Source organism: Coffea arabica, chromosome 1e (genome assembly GCF_036785885.1).
Source record: "Coffea arabica cultivar ET-39 chromosome 1e, Coffea Arabica ET-39 HiFi, whole genome shotgun sequence".
NCBI classification, from domain to species: Eukaryota; Viridiplantae; Streptophyta; class Magnoliopsida; order Gentianales; family Rubiaceae; genus Coffea; species Coffea arabica.
The window spans coordinates 7,640,173-7,644,859 of NC_092311.1; the positions used below are offsets into that span (position 1 = coordinate 7,640,173).

The window sequence follows — 4,687 nt, forward strand, 5'->3', positions numbered from 1 at the left end:
AGTAATTTCAAATAAAAGGCATAGAAAACTTATTCGGCAAGGAAAACCCGTCTGAACCACTTTGGTTCTAGTTTGCACCCTTGAAAGAAAATATCCTTAAAGAAACCACATGAAACACTTTATTCCTTACTAGTCTTGATGTTTAAGAAATTTATTGATTTGTTTCAGGGAAATAAACTAGTTTAATACAAGATAATCTTTTATATGTTTGAAGTCAAGAGTTTGCTTAGTAAAACTTATAGTTCTTAAAACTTGGATTTCTAGGATTTAGCGAGAACTTGGACTACGATTCCCGACTTGACCTTTGAACTTCACTCTTGGTGAGTGTCCCTGCTTGTTCTATGCCTACTTGATTAAAGTGCTTTCTTGACTTGATATGTGATAATTGGGTAATGATTTTCTGATCCATCGAAGTGAGCAGTGTGTACTTTATCGCACTAGCCTTTCGAGTGGTGACTTGCTTGAAATATTTTCGTGAAATATTCTGCTTGCATTTGCTAAGCACTGAGTAGGGGAATGTACCACACCTTAAGGGTGGGAGGGCCTCTTATCCTATCTCATGTGCTAAGTACTGAGTAGGGGAATGTACCACACCTGAGGATGGGAGGGCCTCTTATCCTATCTCAAGTACTAAATCACTAGGCAGGGGAATGTACCACACCTTAAGGGTGGGAGGGCCTCTTATCCTGACCTGGTAACCACAAAATGTAGTTGTGTCGTTGGGTGAATCCCTCGACTTCTGAATCCAACTACGAAAATGTCGCTGGGTGAATCTCTCGACCAATCATCTACGGGTATATCTCAAGTATACTGCGTCCTTAGTCGGCGAGCGGGCCCGGGACAGGGGTATGAACGGTGACGGGTTAGGATCAAAATAAGACGTTCTACATGGATTATAAGTAGTGAGAGTTGACGGAGGGTCAACTACGATAAATGGTGATCAAGCGAGGAAAATGGCTCCTGAGAGCCCATGTATCCTACCTTGTACTGTTATCCGCTTTTCTAACTGTTTAAATTTGCTATGTCCTTAACCGCTGTTTGTTATTACGTGATTGCATGTTTTGGGGCACCACTGAGCTTTAACTCACCCCACGTTTATTGTTTTCCTTAACAGGTTCTGGAAACTGAAAGCTGGATACTTACTTATGTTTTCCTTTTGGATTGTATTTGAATACTATGACTTATTTTGTGGGCTGTAATGCGTTATTTGGGGATAATGTACTTTTCTTTTTGATTGCCACTTGAAGCTGGAAAATGTGTAAACCCTAATTCGATTGCTTGGCTTGTAAGTTTGTATTATGGATTTATGTGTTTATCTATCCGGTATGGTACGACTTTATACTTTGGTACGTAGCACGTGGGACGTTTAAGAGCCTCGACTGGCGAATTTATCACTGCTATCTCTGAAGTTAATGTGGATTTAAGGAAGAACTTATTCGAGAAAATTTGTTTTGTAATAGATTAGGTTTTTATTCGAATGGATTCGGGTTAGTATGCTTGCGTGAGTCCTGGCGAGAGGTGGGCAGACGGCCCGCCAACCCTTTGGTTCGCCTTAGGGGGAAGTGGGGTCGCCACAAGCAGGGCACGCAATTAGACCATTAGAGTTGAGAAAATAAAGACATTATGCTCATGTCCTCCACCAATCGTCCTCTTTGTCTTCAAATTCGGAATGACAACAAAATCAGGAGAAAACTGTAAAGATTTAGTAAACTTACTAACGGACATTAGATTAAAAGGCAAATTGGAAATGTAAAGAACAGAAGGCAGCAGAAAAGATGAGTTAATTTCTACAGTGCCTAGTCCTTTAACTTTAGTTGTAGATCCATCAGCTAAAGTAACATGAGGGAAGGAAGTAGACTGTTGAAAATTAGAAAAATTTCTAGAGATACCTGACATATGATCAGTAGCTCCGGAATCAATGTTCCATGAGTCAGAATTAGATGATGTGGAGAGACAAGTCATAGCATTACCTTTTTGTGCTAAAGAAGTAGAGGGAAGAGATGCGTGATTTGCAATTTGGTACTGCAGAAATTTGACATAATCTTTCTCAGATATAGTAAAAGTCTTTTGTGACCCTTGTGCTAAAGAACTTGATTCAACTTGATCAGTGGTAACCATATTAACAAACTGAGGTGGTTTCCCATTTAAATCCCAACTAGTATCACAAGTGTGATTCTTTAAACCATAATGATTGCACTCACGGGTGCCTCGACCCCCACGACCCCTACGACCTCCACGACTTCCTCTACTTCTTCCTCCACGAGAGCCAGGTCCAAAATTAAGTTGCTCTATCCGATTATTGTTAGCAATTAAAATAGATTTGTCATTAATTAAAGCACCATCACCCTGTGCATTATCCTTAGATGCAGAACGTAAGACTCGAGCATACGCCTCTGCAAAGGATGGTAATTGTTCACATGCTAGAATTTGAGATTTGATTGGTTCAAATTCTGGCTTGAGACCAGCCAAAAATTTGAGCACAAGCATTTGTTCTCTTTGCCTCTGCATAATCGTAATATCACTTGAGAGAGGCATTACAGCATTTAATTCTTCTGAGACTCGCTTAAGATCAGCAAAATATTCAGTTACTGTCTTGTCATTTTGTTGCAACTGAAAATACTCCAAAGAAATATCATACATCCGTGAGAGATTACTGCAATATAATAACCGGACATAATCCCAAACTTCTTTTGTTGTCTCACAATGAGAACACATGTAGGCAATTCGTGACTCCATAGAATTCCATATTACTCCAAGAATTTAGGCATCCTCTAGAATCCACATTAGTTTCTTGCTGTCCTCCGTAGGAGAATCATCTGTGAGATAACGTTGCTTTCCTAAGCCTGTCAGATAAATCTTAACAGCTTTTGACCACTATTGATAATTGGTATCATCCAACTTTCAATTTGTGATTTGAGGCATCACCATTGGCATAATATTAGTGGATGTCACAATACCTTTTGATAAACTTTCAGCAATAGCGAATAGCACTTCAAACCCAAAAAAGGGTCAAAACTCGAGACGAACAGTACCGCTTGAACAGTGCGCCATGAACAGTAACGGCGTGAGCAGGACGGTGTGAACAGTGCCCCCGTGAACAGTACGTCGTGAATAGTAACGGCATGAACAGTACCGCGATGAACAGTGCGCGTGAACAGTACTTTTGCTAGATGTTTAACCCTAACCCTAGGACTTTAACTCTGATACCATGTTAACAGGTATCTTGAGAGGAAAATATCTAGTCACCGTATTATGAGTGACTAACTAGTATTTATAGGAGTACAAATCTAACCAACTATTTACAAGAATACCCTTACTAATTTATTATCTACAATAATACTAATATTCTTCTAACAGAAACTACTGTTTCCTACATGTTACAACATAAGATGGAATGCCACAATAACAAAACCTGTTTATTGATCATTCAAACTGCAAATTTTTGGATTTTGACTATTTATCTTGAAGTAGACACGTCAAAGTAATTAATTATTTAAGTACCATGACAGTACTTAGGATAGGTTATTTTACTAAAACAAATTCAACACTGAGCCTAATACCTGGAATGATTAACTGTTATCACAATTGTACCATGAGTGTCTCTTATTCTTGAGTAGAAAGGTATAAGCTATTACCCAATTGACAAAGGCCTTGCAAAATCTGGCGGGAACCTTTGAATAAGGACGTAGGAATTCTTGCATCTGCAATTGCAGCACCAAATCTTTTAACTGTTTCAGCTGAATAAATGATTGACACTGCAATCACATGCTTCGTTTTTGTCATCCAAATGATTGTCAATGCTGTCTACAATGTCTAACTTCTTTCCATCAAATGTTCTCACCTCTGGAACTAAAGTATCAGTAAGTCCAGTTTTCATCAAGCAAGTCTTGTACCTTGATAGCTGTCGAATACCAGCTACCATGCTTCCCACTAATTCTTCTCCATCCATACTACTTTCAACAAGCCTTGCACAAGCCACTATGTTTTCAGCATGCTACAAGGAGAAAAGGTTCAGTATTTGATTTATTTTGTTAATCACTTCCAAAAAAAAGGAAAAAGAAAAGCAATTGAAACAGCCCAAAAGAATGCAGTAAACATTTTTTACCTTTATTTCCACATTCCGCGCAGTATATGGCATTTTGGTGGGAAAAATCACAGATAACTACCTTCCATCTTCAAAACCTGACTGATAAGTGAAAATAACTTCTCCCTCCAGACATTCTCATAAGAACAACACAGGAACCTTGGTGTTCTTCGTCCAAAAAGCATGATTTTTGCTTCCTAAACAAATTCTGGAAAAAAATCACAATATCACATCACAATGCTGCTTCAGTTATGACATTAAGTAGAAACATGAGGTAGAGAAATGTTTGGTCTGGTAACTAGTGCAACAATTTATCACTTAAAATCCTAAAGAGCAAAAATTAAGCTAAATTCCATTGATTAAGCCATAAAGAGCACATACTAGTGCAGATATCACCCCGTATTTAGGCACGATTATATGACTCAAACATATTTGTAAACTTGGACCAATTCACTTGTACTTCTTGTAAGTTGGGTGAAGACTTTTCCAAACCACATACCTCCTCATCTTTCTTCAAAAATGATTGGAACCACAGCCTAATGTTGCAGTTGGAGAATGTGAAAAGTGCAATAAGATGCTTTAGAGGTTCCAAGATAACTCTTT

At 38.5% G+C, this 4,687-nt stretch overlaps 1 long non-coding RNA gene across 1 annotated transcript; it reads right to left on the reverse strand.

Moving 5' to 3' along the window:
• Positions 1–3,395: 3,395 nt before the first annotated feature.
• On the reverse strand, positions 3,396–4,277 carry LOC140004491 (uncharacterized). Its single transcript, XR_011815871.1, has 2 exons — positions 4,106–4,277; positions 3,396–3,994 (listed from the first exon to the last, which is right to left on the reverse strand). It is a non-coding gene; the product is annotated as an uncharacterized lncRNA (long non-coding RNA).
• Positions 4,278–4,687: the final 410 nt, after the last annotated feature.